This window comes from Lepidochelys kempii, chromosome 7 (assembly GCF_965140265.1).
Source record: "Lepidochelys kempii isolate rLepKem1 chromosome 7, rLepKem1.hap2, whole genome shotgun sequence".
NCBI lineage: Eukaryota > Metazoa > Chordata > Testudines > Cheloniidae > Lepidochelys > Lepidochelys kempii.
In genome coordinates this window covers 91,908,168-91,928,347 of record NC_133262.1, presented here as the reverse complement: position 1 = coordinate 91,928,347, position 20,180 = coordinate 91,908,168, and the positions used below count along the sequence as shown (strand labels likewise).

Genomic DNA, 20,180 nt, shown 5'->3' with positions numbered 1-20,180 from the left:
CTTCTGTTTGCTAGGTGTTGCATCATACTGGTTTCAGAAGGGGTTTGAAAAACTTGAGTTTTCATGCTCTATCCCACATGGACAGAAAACTAAACGAGCTAAAAACTATATTCCAGGAAACACACTTTTTTCACAGCCAAGTATTCCAGGTAAATGAATGTGTTCCTTTGATATGAATAGAAAATTTTAGAGAGGGCAGTGGAGGGATCAAAGTGAATTCCATTTCCATTATTGTTAAACTGCTTCCTGTAACATCTCAAAGTATTACTTCTCATGCAGCAAAAAGTGAAATGTGCATGGGCAAAAAATGTCCATGAGTAACCTGGGGAAACCTGTCAGAAAGACATGAATGTAGGACAAAATCCTGCAACATTCTTATTGCCATGGAGAATTTCTTCGAGTTCCTGAATGACTCAATGAAGTCATGTATGTTACTCTAGCCAGTCATATCTCAGCCCCAACTATTACTGACCACTATATATACACATGATGTAAACAAGTTACATGATTTGTTAAATTGTCATTTTCTAGTGCAGCAGACTGTAGCTCCCTTACAAGATGTCCATGTATTCCCAATCCCTGTAATGTTGTTGCTTTATTTATTTGGTGATGTATTTATTTATGTACACGTGTAGTTTTTTTTATGGTGCTTACTATCTTCATAGCTGAACATATCCTTACAACACCTCAGAGTGGTAGGGAAGTATTATTATCCCTATTGTATGAAGTAGAGAACTGTCTCGTCAACACAAATGAAATACCAGCTGTTGGCTAGATCACCACCATTATTGTTGTCGTTGAGGATAAAGGCCAGTGTAGGCGTAGGCGCTGACTTTTGTGGATACTCCAGCGTTTGAGTATTCACAGAAATAAAATAGGGTGTACTCAGCAGCCCCTTGGATCGGCGCCTCCTGCCCACAGCGATCAGCTGTTCAGTGGCATGCAGGAGGCATTGGGGTAAGGGGGGGGAGCAGGAGCAGGAAGAGACAGGGCAAGGGGGTGGAATAGGGCAGGAAGAGGCTGGGTGAGGGTGGGGGCTTGAGGGAAGGAGTGGAGTGGGGGCAGGGACTGAGGTGGAGCCGGGGTCCAGCATCCCCAGGGGAAATCACAAAATCGGCTCCTCTGAGTGCAGGCACTGCCTAAACCATTTGCTGAAAGATACACGAGAAGTGTGTGGTAGAGGCAGGAATAGAACTCATGCCTCTTGAGCTTCAGGCCAGTCTAAGAAGAGCATCTCTAATGGTAATCAAGGGTTCCTCACAATGCAGTATTAAAAAGCTGGATGCCCAACAGAGGTGCTCTCACACATTGTATTAACTCTACTACTAAATCATGAGTTCTCGGTGCAGAAAGACTTTTAATACTAAGATAACATGACGGGGTTTTAGTTTAAGGCCAGAAACCAGAATAATCTGAACCTCACCAAATAATACAACTCTTGTATTTATATATTTTTTTTAAATGACCCCCTATCGGTTCTGTACTTGCGGCAAGTCCAGCCCCAGGCTGAGCACCCCTGGCAGCAGAATTGGGGTGATTCCACAGTACAAGAGAAGAGGTATTCAGGCAGTACCCCCTGTGCAATGCAGGGCCCACTCCACATGCATGCCTGAACATAGGGTTCAGATGAAGGTAGGGCATGTGTTGTCAGGGCTGGAAGACAAATATGCTACCCTCGCCTTTGGATTGCAGTGTCCCTGCAGAGTAGCTCCATAACCTGGGGAGAAGAATTTCTCCTGCTGCGCCCATACTGCAGTTACTTGTGCTGGGTATGGGGCCCAAGATTTGGCATTTACTCTGAAGAAGCAGTGTAATAAATACACAACATAGGTCTTTTCCTAGGTCCTGCGTCTGCACCACTAAAGTCAATGGGAGTATTGCACTTGCTTTTTGTAAATTACACACACCACCACTGACAGGGAGCCAGGTCTGGGATGGAGGACAGCTACCGAACAATCCACACTGAATAGCAGCGGAGGAGGGAAAATGTTGGCCTTACTTTGCTCATATTCCTATAGTAAGTGCCATGGGATTTTTAATGTCCATGTAGAGCTGAAAGGGCCCAGATTTCATCTGAAAAATCCACATGCAGTATTCAGCGTGCAACTCAGTTTATCTTCTTTAGATAAATGAAAGGCTGCTCGCATTTGAGCATGTTGTTCCAAGAGTTTGAATCTAGGGCCCAAAGCCCATTGAAGTCTGTGGGAATCTTTCCATTGGGTTCAGTGGTTTCTAAGTCAGGCTCTAAGCATTCAGAATCAATGCTAGCAGTCCAACTCATAAATGTACACTTACCATGATGTTTAGAGATTTATGCAGTATAGCACGTTATCCATGCACATTGAAATAAGGAGGCATCCTCACATGGGCAATATCCTATTATTTATGTATTACAATTAATGGAAATACTAAAAGGTGGACCTATCCATATGAACAAAGTGCATTTGGCGCAGCTTAAAAATGCATCCTAAGGAAAAATTTATCCATATTCTACCCTGGATGTTTGAGCAGAATACATCAAAATTAACATTTAATTAAATTTAATTGCAAGCAGACACAGGAAAAAGGTGACCCTGATATTCATACATGGGGAAATTACTATTGGTTAATCAGCCCATGTTCTTAACACTATCTGCGTCCTATTGAGTGAAGTACTGACAGGTTTCAGAGTAGCAGCCGTGTTAGTCTGTATCCGCAAAAAGAACAGTCTCTAAGGTGCCACAAGTACTCCTAACCAATTTATTTGAGCATAAGCTTTCGTGAGCTACAGCTCACTTCATCGGATGTAGTTGATGTTTTTTTTCTTAAGTGAGTTAAAGAAAAGTCTGAAGTTGCTGTTAGTAAGAGGTAAGTTCAAAGGTTGTCTATAGGCTCTGTCTTGATGGGCAAAAAGGGTATGTTTCTAATTGTATTAGCTGGATTGAATTAACTGAGAAGCCCTTTTAGGGTATGTCTACACTGCATGTGGGAATGAGCCTCCAGTCCAGGGCCCCACAGACTTGCACTAACACCCTAAAAATAGCTGTGTAGATGTTGCTTTGGTCTTGTGACTTGGGCTCTTAAGATTGGGGCAGGAGAGGGAAGGACTTCAGAGCCCCTGCTCCACCCCTGGCTACAACATCTACGCAGCTGTTCCTGGAGCACCAGGCTGCGTCTGTGAGGGCTTGCATCCAACTGCAGTGTAGACTTGCCCTTAATGCTCCTTAAGACTAAAGAGGCTTGTTAATCCTGTTAAACTAATTTGACTGAGCCAAAGTAATTTAAAAAACCACACCTAATTCATCTGTCAAGAGTCAGAGGGCTTAAAAAAATGAGACAGGCACAATGGCCTTTGAGGCTGTGTCTAGATGGACAAATAAGGAGACTTTCTCCCCTCAGGTTGTTTTAGCACCTGGTGTCTTTTTTACCACATTCACTAATGTAGTAACTTCCTAATGGGGACACCTCAGTTTGTAGGTTTCAGAGTAACAGCCGTGTTAGTCGGTATTCGCAAAAGAAAAGGAGTACTTGTGGCACCTTAGAGACTAACCAATTTATTTGAGCATAAGCTTTCGTGAGCTACAGCTCACTTCATCGGATGCATGCCGTGGAAACTGCAGCAGACTTTATATACACACAGAGATCATGAAACAATACCTCCTCCCACCCCACTGTCCTGCTGGTAATAGCTTATCTAAAGTGATCATCAAGTTGGGCCATTTCCAGCACAAATCCAGGTTTTCTCACCCTCCACCCCCACCCCTCCAAACTCACTCTCCTGTTGGTAATAGCCCATCCAAAGTGACAACTCTCTACACAATGTGCATGATAATCAAGGTGGGCCATTTCCTGCACAAATCCAGGTTTTCTCACCCCCCTCCAAAAAACACACACACAAACTCACTCTCCTGCTGGTAATAGCTCATCCACATCATGCACACTGTGTAGAGAGTTGTCACTTTGGATGGGCTATTACCAGCAGGAGAGTGAGTTTGTGTGTGGGGGGGTGGAGGGTGAGAAAACCTGGATTTGTGCTGGAAATGGCCCAACTTGATGATCACTTTAGATAAGCTATTACCAGCAGGACAGTGGGGTGGAGGAGGTATTGTTTCATGGTCTCTGTGTGTATATAAAGTCTGCTGCAGTTTCCATGGTATGCATCCGATGAAGTGAGCTGTAGCTCAGGAAAGCTCATGCTCAAATAAATTGGTTAGTCTCTAAGGTGCCACAAGTACTCCTTTTCTTTTTGCTCAGTTTGTAGGTTTTCATACCTTAGGAGGCTAAAGTAAACCCTTGGCTCCCTACTGGTATTTATCTCCGACTTGCTAACCATGTGTAAATTACATATGCCTTGCACACAGCGGGATTTTATCATGTATTATCTAGTACACAGTAACCGGTTAACCCCCACACTTTTTTTTTCTTAGTTTGGATGCACCTTTAAAGTATTTAGAGCTGGTTGTTACACTTCAGTGTGACCCAGCTCAAATGAAGTGTCTATGGGGGTTTTAAAGGATATCTTAATTGAGTTAAATTAACTCATCTGAGAAAATTGGATTGAAAAACACTTTTGCCCCAGAAGACAGGAGTTTATTGTGCTGAATATAGGCCTTGTTTAGACTAGACTCGATAGGTGATGTTGGCACATATGATACGTTTGTGAAGTCTAGTGCAAACAAGGCACCTTGCTTTAACCCATGCTAAAATGGGTGAGAGAAAAGCGGTAACATTACTCCATAACTCTTAGCCTAGACAAGTCCTGGACAGCCCAGGCATAATTCACTTCCCTAAATTAATCTCCGCTTTCTCTCCTGCCTGCCTTAACCACGTATTAGCACTAACGGGCAATTCTGAGTGAAGTGCAGTGTTGGGAAAGGCGCTGGGTTTATCCCTACTGTTCCCACGGTGGCCATCGATTTAAGTAAATTCCCAGAATTCTTTGTCAAATACAGAGTTGACATAAGGAGCAGCGTGTATTTCAGACCCTGGCTCTTCCCGGGGCCAATGCAGCTGACAGTTGTTGTAAAGTGAGGATCATTGCTGTGAATAAAGAGATGGCCAGCCAGCTCATCTGGCCAGATTTTCTATTTTAAAATCCACAGCACTTTCTCCGATCCTTTACCAGCTGCTTAAAGTGGCACGTAAAGTACTTTTGAAAGAGATCCATTTGCCAACATTTTGCGGGCTCTGTTGGTTAATTCTTTAACATCCGAGTCGTTACTGAATCAAAGAGAACACCGCATGCAGGAAGCAAAAACGAACACCCTGGCCTCTCCTTCCAGAAAAGCACTCTCCCCCTTCCCTCTGGGAGGCAACCCAGATCAGCTTTAGCTCTTTTCAGCCCGGTCTGTATTAAATCCTTGTAGTTTAAGGTGCCCCATGTAAAGTAAGCAGAGGCCAGGGGAGTTGGTGTAATCCGATTCCAGTGAGCTAGGGGCCAGGATTTCACTGTAACTTTGCTGCGGCTTCCCTAGTTCCCGACGGATCGGCACGAGCAGAAGTTGGCCGCCCCGGGCAGCCCTAGGAGGAGGCTGTGTGTACCCCTGACCTGGCCACCTCTTCCACACGGCGTCTCGGACCGTGCGGGGCGATTCAGCCCAGTCACCCTGCGGCGGCCGCAGCGCACGTCAGGTAAGCGCCTCCGGGTCCCCGGTGCCGAGCTTGACCTTGGGGTAGGGTTTTATGGCAGCTCTTCCGAGAAGGGCTGGCTAGGCGGGGGCGGTGAGAGGTGAGATTGGGTGCGAGGGGGACAGCGGGATGGTGGAGGAGGAGAGGGTGCGATAGGAGATGAAAAGGGATCCGGGGTGTTAAAGGGAGTGGAGTGGAGTGGAGTGGAGTGGAGGGGGGGGGGGAGACTGCAGCGGAGGAAAGACCTGTGGGGTTAAGGGTGTGGATGTGTTTGGGGGGGGGGGGGGAAGATGCATTATTATTGGTATTGCAATAGCACCTACCGGCCCTAGTCATTGGCTGGGGCCCTACTGGGTGAGGGGGAAAGCGAGTGTGTGTGTGTGAGAGAGTGTTGGGGATAATGTGGGCTAACGGGGTGCGTGCTGAGGGTTGTGATGTGGGGGGGAGAGGGGCCGCCGGTATGAGGGCAGAGGTTTGAAAGGAGAAGAAGAGGGGAGGAATTCAACGGAATCGTTGCTTGTATAATGAGAAGAGAGTTTCTCTCTCTTGTCCTACCACCCCTGTTCATGTTGTCAGGCAGCCAGTCCCCTAGCAGGAGCAGACGTCCAAGGTGCAAAGGCAGCCAATGGCAGGGGCCGCAGGTTTGTATAATTTTTGGTGGTGCCCAGAACGGATCCAAGTCTCTCCCTCCCCACCTGCCTTGTAAGCCGATATATAGATTTTAAACGAATGTAAAGGTGGACTGGAAACAGTAAGTGTTTAACAGTTTCCCTATATTACACAACGTGGGGGGATGAGGGGTTTGGACTATGGGAGGGGGCTCAGGGCTAGGGCAGAGGGTTGGGGTGGGGCTGGGGATGAGGGGTTTGGAAGGGGGCTCAGGGCTAGGGCAGAGGGTTGAGGTGTGGGGGTGAGGGCTGGGGAGGAGGTTGTTCACGGTGCAGGAGGGGGCTCAGGGCTGGGGTAGAGGGTTGGGGTGCAGGGGGGTGAGGGCTCTGGGTAGGCTGGGGATGAGGGGTTTGGGGTGTGGGAAGGGATTCAGGGCTAGGGCAGAGGGTTGGGATGAGGGGTGTGGGAGTGGCTCAGGGCTAGGGCAGAGGGTTGAGGTGCGGGGGTGAGGACTGCAAGGTGGGGCTGGGGAATGAAGGGTTCATGGTGCAGGAGGGGGCTCAGGGCTAGGGCAGAGGGTTGCGGTGTGGGGGGGATGAGGGGTGTGGGAGTGGCTCAGGGCTAGGGCAGAGGGTTGTGGTGTGGGGGGATGAGGGGGTTGGGGTGTGGGAGGGGCTCAGGGCTAGGGCAGAGGGTTGGGATGTGGAGGGGATGAGGGGTGTGGAAGTGGCTCAGGGCTAGGGCAGAGGGTTGAGGTGTGGGAGTGGCTCAGAGCTAGGGCAGAGGGTTGGGATGTGGGGGGATGAGGGGTGTGGGAGTGGCTCAGGGCTAGGGCAGAGGGTTGAGGTGCGGGGGTGAGGACTGCAAGGTGGGGCTGGGAAATGAAGGGTTCATGGTGCAGGAGGGGGCTCAGGGCTAGGGCAGAGGGTTGCGGTGTGGGGGGATGAGGGGATTGGGGTGTGGGAGGGGCTCAGGGCTAGGGCAGAGGATTGGGGTGGGGCTGGGGATGAGGGGTTTGGAAGGGGGCAGAGGGTTGAGGTGCAGGGGTGAGGGCTGTGGGGTGGGGCTGGGGGATGAAGGGTTCACAGTGCAGGAGGGGGCTCAGGGCTGGGGTAGAGGGTTGGTGTGCGGGGGGGTGAGGACTCTGGCTGGGGGCGCAGGCTCTGAGGCAGGATGGGGTGGGGATGAGGAGTTTAGGGTGCAGGCAGGCTGCCCCAGGGCTGGGGCCAGAGAGGAAGACTCCACGGTCCCTCAAGCCCTTTCCCGGCTGGCAGCAGCGAGATCCAGGGAAGGGCTCCCCCCCGGCAGCACACTCACCCGGTACCATCACTGCACATGCTCCTAGAGGCCGGGCCCCTTTCAGGTACAGGAAGCCCCCTTGCCTCTCCAGTGCCGCCGGCACTGCTCCCTTTTGCAGCCAGTGAGGAAGGGCAGCCACTCCCTGCCCAGGGCACAGGCAGGGACGCTCTGGGGGAAGTGCGCCTAGGGTGACCAGATGTCCCAATTTAATATGGACGGTCCCGATTTTGGGGTCTTTTTCCTACTTAGGCTCCTATTATCTCCCACCCCATCCCGATTTTTCACATTTGCTGTCTGGTCACCCTAGGCATGCGGGGCCGGGGGAGAGACCCGTCCCCAATGGAGCCGGGCCCCTGGGCCCTGAATTTGCTGGAGCACAGGCACCATAGGCCCATGTAACTCGTTGCCCCTGGCCAAAGGCAAGAAGGTTTCCAAATGCTCCGCTAGTTAGATCGGCTAGGAAACTTCCTAGGGAAAGTGGCTTTTCCTTGGTTGTCGTAACAGGTTCAGGAATAAGGATGTGGTGGTGTTATCTGGGCGAGGCAAGGTACAGAGGCGACTGGAGGGGGCATGGGCAGGGGTCTACCAGAGCAAAGGGCAGCCTTGTTCTCTGCCTGCTTGCATGCAAAGTGCAGGAACCAAAGCAACCCATTATTTTGAGACAAAGGGATGTCATGATTTATATCTGATAACTTTACCTGCTAGGAAGAGTTTCAACTGGGAAATAGTTTCAAAAACACACTTTGCAAAACTGTTAGAGGGCAGAGTCCGGCTTTCTCCCCTTGAGTTCAAAGGCAAAATGCCCAGTGAATTCAGTGGGAAGAGGATTGCTGCTTTGGGGCTGGGCTGTGCTATGTTACTCACATCAAGTAGCATTGTCCTGCACAGGTACCTGTATCAAATTCAGTGGCACTAACTCCATATGTGAGGGTGAGAGGTCCCACAAGCTGGCATTCTGGGCTTTCTGTCAAACACTCTTCCTGTAAGTGTATTGGAGATGAGATTTTAAAGACACTGTGTGTTGCGGTAGACCTATATTTAGTCCTGCATATATGGAAATAGTTTGCTGCAGTGTTGTATAAAATTATAAATGTGACTATTTTAGAGCTGGTTAAAAACTTTTGAACTTTGAAAATATTATACTAAAATGGGCATATTTCATAAAAAATTGTATGAGAAATTCATTCCATTTTCTAGTTAGCTATGGAGCTAGTAGAAACATTTCAAAATTAAAAAAATTTCAATGGGAAAAGTGGGATGAAACTTTCACACACACACACCCCCGCCGCCCCAAATCATTTGAGTCCCATTTTTTTTGACCAGCTCTACAATATTTACAGTTTTGTTGCTGATTGTATAAAAAGGCAAACTTGTACAAAAGCTCTGTCCTGTAGTCCAATAGTTTGAATAACATGAGTTTCTTAACTAATATTTTAAGTGAATTATCTTCATAATCCCTCTACTTTTGTGGTTTCCAACCACAGAACTGTGATAGATTTTTTTTAAAAAAAACATATTTGTTTTCAATTTTTCAGTTTATAATACATCAGTATGATTAACCATGAGTGATACCACCTGGGAATTTGGATAGTTGAACCATTTTTTGATTGTATCACAGAATGTAATTATCTTATTCCTTGGGATACCTGTGCAACTGTACCTGTTCCAAATTCTATTTGAAATAATTATTTCAAATATAAGAATGAACATTGGAGCATTTGCAGCATGAGCTATGCTTCTGTAGTATGTAATATGTGCAGAGAGGATTAATTGTCTGTCAGTTCATTACCTAAGACTTGATCATGCAAAACCTTAGTGATGCACATGGTCTTTACTTATAGAAGTAGACCCATTGAAATCAATGGAATTAATTGTGTGATGAAGGATTGCTAAATGTGGCCCATGTTATTGTATAGAGATATTACAACCATAAAAATAAAAAAGGTGACTCAATCATGTTGAGAACCTTCTGGGAGGTCCTCAGTGCTAGGGGTAGTTGAGTGCTCAGCATCTTGCAGGATTGAGCCAACCCATAAGTATGAAGTAATATAAATATGCAAATACCTTCCAACCTACCTACATTATAAAGCTTTTAAACAATTATTTGTTTGTATCTCTATATAGTTAGTACATGCTTGATAATTCAACTAAAAAACAAAAAAGCAAAATGAGAATACTTATAATGAGCCTTGGTTGAACTAGTACTTTTTGATTAATTTGCCATTAGTTTACCTTTAAACTTGTTTAATTCCAAGAATGTAGACTCTTAATGAAACATTTGGGATGAATTCAAGTACGTTTGCGTGATAACCTTTTGACTGCGTTGATTTTATTGAATTAACAAGCTAGTTGGAGCAGCCACATTCTATTTGTTGTTGTATGTCTGTTCCTGCAGAGTCAGTGAAATAACGTTTCCTTTAATGCTGGGAAATTACAGGGAAAACATGAAACTTAATGAAGTGTAGCAGGATTACAATTTGCTCAAAAGAGGTCTGTTATGCCTTTATTGTATATAATGTTGTTATTGTTAATGTAACATCATTACAATGCAGTCTTTCACAAAAATAGTCTGTAGTATTATCCATTCATTACTTTTTCTCCACTATTTTATTTCATACCCTATTTTTCCTTTCTATTCTATCTTTTACTTTGTCATTACCTGTGAGAGCATGTGGCAACACCATTTTAATTGAGAGTATGTCAATATTTTCTTTAGAAGCCTCCATTTTAAGCACTCTAAAACTCACTCATTAACTTTTGCTTTAAATTAAGACTGGGAAAGGCATGAAATAAAAATATCTCCATGCAAGAGAGTGCATTTTTATTTTACAAAGCTTTGTCAAAATTGGTTTAGCTACAAAAATTCAGGGAGGAAAAGCTTGAAAACAGAGTATTTTGTCCAGCTTTTGGCATTGAGTATTCATCTCATGGCTTTAAAAAGGTACACTTTTACTGACTGTTAAGGCTGGGCCAAATGCTGAAATCCTTTAGATAAAGCCTGTAGGGAGAGATTTTCAAATATTTTAGGTATGCACAGGGAACTGCCTTCCTTAGTTATGCATATAGTTACTGCACTTGTATGAAATAAAAAAGTAATTGAATGCTCAAACATCCTTATATGATCATTTGGGCATGCAGTTAACAGGTGTGTGCAGCCATAGTGACTGCACACAAAAAAAAGGCATGTAATTTTATGTATATTTGGCAGATGCTTGTCCTTGTTGATTTTACTTTACAGGTATTTGGTGATAATTGTAATCAATTTCAGGAGGCATTTACTGTACTGTTCTTTACAATCCCACCTGTCATGCATGAAGGGATCTTTGTATTGATAGGAACTGAATGTTATTCACTGGAATGTGTTCTGCCAGTCAGGTGGAATTGTAAGGCTCCAGGAGTGTAGTATGTCCAGATAATAACCAATACTCTTTTTGTAAAGCATGCTGAGATGCCTCTAAGCATACAGAAAAATACGCAAAATTACCTAGTCACAATGTATACTGCTTACATATGAAAAAACAAGGAGGAGTCCTTGTGGCACCTTAGAGACTAATGCATTTATTTGGGCATAAGCTTTCATGGGCTAGAACCCAGTTCATCAGATTCATGGAGTGGGTTTTAGCCCACGAAAGCTTATGCCCAAATAAATATGTTAGTCTCGAAGGTGCCACAAGGACTCCTCATTGCTTTTGCTGATATGGACTAACATGGCTACCACTCTGAAACCTGCTTACATATGAGAATGTTACACTCTGTGCACTTTGAGTATTCTGTGGATGTGCTGTTAAAGTTTTACATACTCTAAAAGTATTATGCAACTAGTCATGTTTTAATTTAGAAGCACACTCGAGGAGATGGAAAAGTCAGTGGGGCACGGCAGCTTCCAAAATCCACTGTAAGTGGTTTCTGGCTGGAATAAATGTGTTGCTTTTATATCAGTATTTTAAAATTTCTATTCCCGCTCTGGCCTGATACACATTCTTTCTACATGATCCTGCTGTAGCATCTTACAAAGCATTTACATCAAAAGACATTTCTGTGGTGTTCCATGTGGATATCAATAAAAAAAACTGCTATACTTCATTGCTCAGAGATTGAGAGCTGTAGGGGTAATTTTCAGTGATTGTAAAAACTATCCCACTTCTTACTATTTCATTTAAGTTCAAGAGACCTCTTGTCATCCCTGCTGTAATTTTCTAACAGGAACTGAATTTGATACTCGTGTGGAAAGTTCAGAATTAGTTACTTGCTATTAAAGTCCTGAGACAGAAGTAAAGAATCACTGATTTGCTGTCTTCTAACATGAAATGAGAAATGCTATTAGAATAAAGAAACCACTATTTTCCCTGAAGCTACTCAGTCTTTCCAGCTCTTCATCGCTGTAGTTTCATCTTAAATCTTCCTGGAAGCCCCTTCTTTGGAGATCCTGATATCCATTAAAAGAAATGGTATTCATATTTCATATCTCCCTGTTTCCTGTATAAAGAAACTTAAACAAGAATGAATATTTAAAAACAAGTTATAGATCCACAGACCTCATTGGCTTTATCATTCATCCCTGGAGTAGGGTTTTTTCAGCTGTTTCACTTGGATTATCCAATCCCAAAGGTGTACAGCTCTTCTCAAGAGGATGATCTCCCTTTGCTGTGGTGGGAGTCCCATTGCCGCTAGGGTCACATATCAATTCAAACTGGGTTTGGAAGCAGCTGCCACACTCTTTTTCTGGATTGCCTACCTTGATCAGTCTTGAGCATGCAGGACCTCAGGTTCAACTGTATGTGATGACCCAGCTGGTGTTAGCCAATATTTATCCCATTTCAATTTTAATCAGGGCTGTGGTCTCGTGGTCTAAGGTTTGGTGCATTTCACTGTCCTCTATGTAATACGAGTGACTCCTGCTGGGGATCTTGGGTAAAATTCTGCAGTTCTTACACAGCCTTCACTATGGCAAAAATTCAGTTGGGCTGGATTGTAGATTGGAATGCAGGAGCACCAAGCCCAGCAGCAGCTCTGGGGTCCATTGTGTTGCAGGGAGACACAATACCTCTGGGAGCTCTCAGGAGCACAGATGGCTTCTGCACCAGTCAGGGAAAGGGAGGTGCAGTATCCACTTCTCTGCTGCCCCGCCCCCACTTTTTCCTGCCCTCTTTACAAAAGGTACTGCTAATGCCACTGTCAGTGCTATCCCATTGACTTCAGGGGGAGTTTTGTTGTAGAGAAGACTAGGTAAGGATTGCAGGCATTGGCCCCTTACCAATAAAACAAAAGAAGAAGCCTAAAATTTCCCTTTGTAGGACCCATGTGACCACACCTAGCTCCTTTAGGAGCTGTGCTCTAGTATCAAAGTGATGGGTATAAAAAAAAATCCTTGTATTCTTTGTTTTAGAGTAGCAAGACACAATCCCAATTTTTATTTCACTGGGAAGGGGTTGATGCCCTGTAGAACAAATACCTTGCACATTCACTTACCATATGGTCCCTAGCTAACACAGTGATTGATACATGAGATCAGATTGCTCAGGCTGCTTGTTACAGTGCCCTGCAGAACTCAAATATAGCTAGGAAGGATCTCTCTCCTTCAATAGTCGAGGCCAAATCCAGCACTTGTTACCTGTAGACTTAGGAGTTGTGCAAACTTCAGAGGCAGTAAATCTTAGCTCAACAGCAAGATAACTTAGCCAAAAGATGAGCCTGCTGTTGGAGTCTCAAAGGCCTCTCCCCTCAGCCAGACCTGCAGTGCAGCTGAGAGTTGTACAGCTGCTGTGGCGAATGAGATCACAAGGTGTGTATGATTTTATTAGAACCAGTTTGCTTATCCCTGTTAAACCTGATCAGTTGTCTGTCATGCATTAAATGATGCCATTTAAGAGTTTACTTTGGGTGCAAAGCCTGTGCACTGAGCTGTCTTGTTTGCAAGGTTCTTTCTAAAGTGGTGTATTCTGTTTTTCTGCTCCTAAGCACTTGTAACAAACCAAACAAGGCTTTCATTTTTTTCCCTTGTATGTGTCATAATTATTTGTCTGTGCCTCCCTTCTATAGACTCATACATTTAACTACTTGATGCTCTTAGAAGGTGAAATAATGAACTTAGAGGATGGTAACTGAAGAGTTCGTTAGTGTCATTTTGAGTCAATGATTTTACTAGTCTTTTACTGTTGGAATATTTTCCTTTTCTTTTCTCCTTTTTCTGTTATTTTATTGTGAGGTGATTTTTACTGGTTTTATTATGAACTCCATCTTTCCTCTGTGAAAGAATCGGAGCCTTATGCATTAACAAAGCTGAGTTTAATGAGGCCAAAAAGCCATCTTTTCAATCACATGGAATACATTTTCAGTTTGCAGCGTAATGGCTTTTCTCAAAGCTCAGGGAACTGATTCCCTGGGATATTCCAATTTGAGACTGTACAGATTTTAGTTTTCTCTGTCCCTCCTCCTCTGCTATCATTTTGTGTAGACCAGACCAGTTTGTGTTAACACTTCTTTCTGGCTATAGACATTCTGATTTTCCAGAAGACATGTTTTCATTTGGATGACAGAGCCAGTCTGCCCACTCTCATCTGCCCATCTTTCATCCTGCATCATATGCCTGGAGAACTTTCCCACCAGCTGGGCACCTTGCTCTCATAGAAACCACTTCTTAAAATACATTTCTTCCATAAGCCCTTTAAAATGAATCCACCAAGGAAAGGTCATCCTGTCTGAGCTGCCTGATCTACTCAACCAATCCAGTTTGCTCTTTGGGGAAAAGCTTTACTTCCATAAGCAGTATCTTCTAGACACCCCCACCCCTCCACCTCAGCTCACAGCACTCCTCATTTCAGTTCAGGCTATGTTTTGTCATTTTGTTATGTTTTTTATTTAATTAGAATTGCAGCCTCTTCTTGACTAAGAAGCCTGTGCTGTTCCAGGTATAGTCATGGCACAATGTAAATAAAAACCAATCATATCAGTATGCTGGCTGGCAAAAACACATCTATGTTTTAAGTGGTGGTAGAGATTTAAAATAATCCCTCTGTGAAGACACATGAAATGAAAACCAGATGAGCAAGAGTCTGAGCAGCAATTCTACTCTGCAAGGGCCTGGTTCATACAAAAATAAGCAACTTCTGCACATCAGGGTCTGATATGAGGTCCCAGAAAGCCCCAGTTTTGTGATGTGAAAGAAGATATTACTGTTGAACTGGGGCTTAAATTTGCTAATTTTCCTGTCTACGTAATTTCAGTCACTTTCCCTCTATTTCATTATGCTTGGGTCACATTCATATTTGAAACCAAAAGTAGAAATGGGGACTCTATGGAATACAATTAGATGAGAGTAATGAATCTGACAAAGTGAAGAATATACTGTATGGAGCATTGCAGCTTGGAGAAAAAGAACCTTCAACGAGAAAAAATATGCACGGTATGTCATCACACCACACAGACACTGCCTTAAAAATGTGAAAATGCTCAGCCTTCAAAACAGGATGTTAATGGAGAACAACTGTATTGCCTCAGTTTGTTTTTGCTTTTTGCATGTGGCTGAGATGTAAATTGGCAGGGCAACAAAGTTTCACAACAGAGACATCACTGTGCATGCCAGCAAGAGCCTGTTTCCTGTAGAAACAAGCACTGTGTCCTTGGATGACATTCTTTAATCCAGTAGTGCACAATACAAATCTCCCAGGGTTTGAAAAAATAATCATTCCAGGTTGCTTAGGGATCCAGATGTGGAAACTATGCAGGGACAATGTAGGGTGGAGGTGCATGAGAAAACCTCAAATTTAGTGTTATTGTACGTTGCTGGTCCACCACTAGCCTACTCTCTGCTATTTGGAGTCATTCTCTCACCTTTTACCTGTAGTTGGATTTTATCCAATTAATTTTAATTTCATTTACCCTGCTGCAGTAGCAAAGTTAAAATGAACTAACCGAGTTATGCAACACAGCTAGTTGGTTGCTGGAGAAGTTAGTGGATGGATAGTCATTTTTTGGGAGTAGATATAAAGCCACATTATATAATGCTGCTCTTGTTTGTGCTGTGCTTTGGGCAAAAATACCCAAACACACACAACTTGTGTTGAAATGAAGCCTTCATCTAAATGCCTTCTGGTATAGTTTTCAGGATCTGATGTCTGCCAGCAAGATATGGATGGTAGTAATAATATGCTTCCCAAGTGAGAGCTTTCACTTGGGAAATTCTCAAAGACAGAATCACAAAGGCATTTCCCAAAGGATTTCTTAGGGGATTGATTGTACTTTCTGTCCTGTGCTTTGTTGAGAGAGTAAATCCCAGGCACTTCGGATAACCTGGAATATAGGGCTGCCATTTGGTTAGACTGATTAAGGAGCAAGAGCTATGACCATTACTTATAGAATACAGTAAGCATATGAAGCACTTCACCAATACATCAAAGAGCAGTTCCCTGTAATCTGCTCTAAGACATTAGTTAAAACTGAAGTACATAAAGGTGCTGTCAAGAAGAATAACATTGGAAGGCTTTGTGCAACAGTGTAAACACATGGAGTATATTTTTAAGGATCAATTTTAAGGAGAAAAAGGGAGGTTACTTGCCTCAGAAGGAGCAGGAGGCAATTCTTTTACAGATGAATGCAACAGTTTACAGCTGATGAAGTAGATCATATGAAATCTCGCAAAACACGCAGTCCTTGCCCCAAGAAGTTGACTGTCCAAAGACACAAATACATACTGTATGCAGCATACAGACAGAAGACAAGGACTATTGATAGTTGTGCAGTTCTCATGACATTCTATTTATTGCCATATTTGGGTCAAAAGTCTAGGATGTCCTGAAGCATAGCCTCTTGGGAATGACTCTTCAACTTGTCATTAAACTGTTCACAAATAATCCACATCTCCATAAACAGCATTCAGTAACGTAGGTGAAGGTCAATGTACATGCATAACTGAGAGCAGAATATGGCCCACAGGCTTTTAAAACATGCCTAAATTGTGATGCATAATTCATTTACAGTTGAATTTTTTAATAATAAATCAGGTGAGGCTTTCAAGCTAATAAGAACTTGGTTCAAAAAGAATGTTCATAGCCAGAGATGACTACAATATTTTTCCACATACAGAACAAGAAAGGCAGTTAGAAATTGTTGGGGATGAATGGGGAGAGGGAGAAAGAAACTGAAGCTGCACTTAACTGGACAAGAAATAAGAGCAGAGCTGGATGTACTATTCATTGTGAACAATGAATTTATTGGATCTGTCCTTGTTTTCTATCCATAAATTGTCCACAAGCAGATTGGAATTCCTACTAACTTGTTTGTTCATAATTTTTTCCAAACAGTTATGAACATACAATATATGTGCCCATGGCTTATCTGAAAACTGTCCAGAGTGAGTCCTTTCAGATATTCAATATTTAGAATTTAGTCACGTGATTGCTCACGTAAATCACATAGTAATAGTTTCTCTTCTCTGATGGGATGAATTTATTTTTATAAATAGGAGAATTTCCTGAAGAGATCACTGAGGCATTGAATATTTCAGGGGAAGAATTGAACTAAATCAGACAAAATCGATTTTTAGGAATGTCATCTTATGTTTTTCCATCTAAACTTTTTTTGTAAGAATCTCTGTCCTCTGATATTGCATCATTCTTGTTTCTCTTGATGTCTTGTGTAATAAGCTGGTGAAGGTTAAATAGATTCACTTAATAAGGGTTATGGTAATGGAATCTTGTTAACTAGACTGAGAAGAATAACAGGATAAGGGGATGGTTGTTTAGTCCCAGAAGAGCCTGATGCTTCTTATTCTCTATTGTTTCTGTGCTCCTGAGTTCACAGGCTGACGTATATTGACAAATGACTAGACCAGGGCTCTCAAACTTCTAACAACAAAAATTACTACACGACCCCAGGAAGGGGTACCAAAGCCTGAGCCCACCTGAGCCCTGCTGCCCTGGGTAGGGTGGAGGGGGAGGGGAGACAAAGACAAAGCCTGCGCCCCACCACCCAGGGTGGGGAGACTGAAGCCCAAGAACTTCAGCCCCAGATGGAACAGCTGTAACCTGAGCCTCGACACCCCAGGCTGAAGCCCTTAGGCTTTGGCACTGGGCAGTGGGGCTCAGGCTTTGGCTTTGGGCTCAAGCTTCAGCCCCAGGCCCCAGCAAGTCTAACGCCAGCCCTAGAAACCCCATTAAAAAGGGTTCGCGGCCCACTTTGGGGTCTTGACCCACAGTTTGAGAACCGCTGGACTAGACTAACTACCTGGGTTAAAATTAGCTGTAGGATTCTCTTAGACTTTAAGGCCAGAAGGAACATTATGATCATCTAGTCTGATCTCCTGCACACGGCAGGCCACAGAACCTTGTTCATCCACTCCTGTAATAGACCCCAACCTCTGGCTGAGTTACTGAAGTCTTCAAATAATTATTCAAAGAATTCAATTTAAAGAGAATCCACCATTTACTCTAGTTCAAAACAGCAAGTGACCCATGTCTCACAGTGCAGAGGAAGGTGAAAAATCCCCAGAGTCTGTGCTGATCTGACCTGGGGGAAAATTCCTTCCTGACCCCATCCTGATAGTGATCAGTTAGACCCTGAGCATGTGGGTGAGACCCACCAGCCCAAAACCTGGGAAAGAATTCTCGGTAGCAACTCAGAGCCCTTCCCATCTAATCTCCCATCTCCAGCTATTGGAGATATTTGCTACTAGCAGTCTTGGATGAGCCATATAAAACTCATCATACCATCCCCTCTCCTTGGAAGGCTGTTCCAGAACTTCACTCCTCTGATGTTGTGACATTCTATACCTTGGGGGAGCATGCTGTAACCCCCATATTCCCCATTTTCATATAATCATGCTCTTGCATATAAAGCATGCCTTGTAAGGTATCAGGGGAAAGGTTATGATCTGCTGAAAGTCATTTCTCTATCCATAGATGTATATCATTAATTTATCTGAAGTTATGAGAATTATGTAGTATGGTTGTCACTAAAACATGCTGTAAGTTGGGGGAATCAGCCAGATATTAGCTCCCCTGAGGCAACATCAAGGAAAGTAACCAACGCCTAGGCAGGGTGTCAAACAACCCATCAACAGCCATTGTCCAGCAAGGGAGCTACAATGCAATGACTCACCTGCATGAGGCCACACCAGAGGAATTGCTCAACCTTGCTTGGAGAGACTCAGTAATGCTTGTTATACCAATAAAATAAAAACCAGCAGGATCTTATTAAAGGGGAAAAGGCAGAATGCCACATTTATTGTGAATACAGAAAGAATCATAGTAAGCAGTTAGTTATAGCTATAACATTCCATTCAATTTCATATTTATTCACACATTCATTCTCACACACACACACAGGTTCTTCAAGGTTATCATAGTTACCAGCCTAGAGTTACTCATGCCAAGCCACTGGCCAGGTGGCCTGGAGGTGAGGAGGGAGCAGGGCCTTGTCAGATGCACATCTGATGCTCTTGGAAGTTGGTTTGCAGAATCAGACCCCAAAGTTCTTGCTTTCTAGAGTCCATTTTTATAGGAATTTCTTCCTATGCCAGTCTATGGGAATCGCTTCATCATGCTGTTACTGAATCAATCAGCAGATGGCATATTCCTGACAGCTCCGTGCTGCCAGATGTTATCATGTTCTTTGGTTCTCCCATTCTTGAGGCTGTTGGGTGGATTCCAGTCTGCCCTCTGGGGGTCCTCTGGTTATTTCCACTTGACGCCTTCTTCAGCCGATGGACACTGGATTCTTAGGCTGGCACCTCCCTGATCATTCAGTTATTATCCACACCAAGCATCCGTCCACATACATCCTCTATCTCTATTTTAATCACAATTGTTAACAAAGCAAGATGAATACAACAAAAGGGCGGGGAGTCTCTGGGTGCTGTTTCTGTTGTTACAGAGTATTGCTTTGAGTCTCTCTCTGTGTGAGTAGTTGTTGTTACAAAGAATTGCTTTGAGAACAGACTCTGTCTTAGAATGTACTAACACAATTAGCAGCTTGCAAGTTTCACACATAGAGAGAGAGAAACAGTACCAAAAACCAAGAGACCTCTTAATTAGTAATACCTTGGAATTTAAACTATGGGGAATTGTCAAGGTTCCTTCCCCACTCTGAACTCTAGGGTACAGATGTGGGGACCTGCATGAAAACCTCCTAAGCTTACTTTTACCAGCTTAGGTTAAAACTTCCCCGAGGTACAAATTAATTTTACCCTTTCCCCTTGGATTTCCACTGCCACCACCAAACTTTATCTGGGTTCCTGAAAAAATGGAGTTTGGACACATCTTTCCCCCCAAAATCCTCCCAACCCTTGCACCCCACTTCCTGGGGAAGGTTTGGTAAAAATCCTCACCAATTTGCATAGGTGACCACAGACCCAAACCCTTGGATCTCAGAACAATGAAAAAGCATTCAGTTTCCTTACAAGAAGACTTTTAATAGAAGTAAAAAGAAAAGAATCACCTCTGTAAAATCAGGATGGTGAATACCTTACAGGGTAATTAGATTCAAAACATAGAGAATCCCTCTAGGCAAAACCTTAAGTTACAAAAAAGACACACAGACAGGAATATTCATTCTATTCAGCAAAGCTATTTTCTCAGCCATTTAAAGAAATCATAATCTAACACATACCTAGCTAGATTACTTACTAAGTTCTAAAACTCCATTCCTGTTCTGTCTCCGGCAAAAGCATC

At 43.7% G+C, this 20,180-nt stretch overlaps 1 protein-coding gene across 7 annotated transcripts in view; it reads left to right on the top strand.

The window, feature by feature from the left end:
* Window positions 1–20,180, top strand: part of SLC16A12 (solute carrier family 16 member 12) — a 72,202-nt gene that overhangs the window by 8,201 nt on the left and 43,821 nt on the right. For 3 of the 7 annotated variants that reach the window (XM_073353798.1, XM_073353789.1, XM_073353791.1), the window contains exons 1-2: window positions 5,070–5,610; window positions 6,184–6,248. The exons of 1 other annotated variant lie outside the window; for it this stretch is intronic. The gene's annotated coding sequence lies outside the window, so the exon portion shown is untranslated. 3 more of the 7 variants (XM_073353792.1, XM_073353793.1, XM_073353796.1) reach the window with 3 other exon arrangements.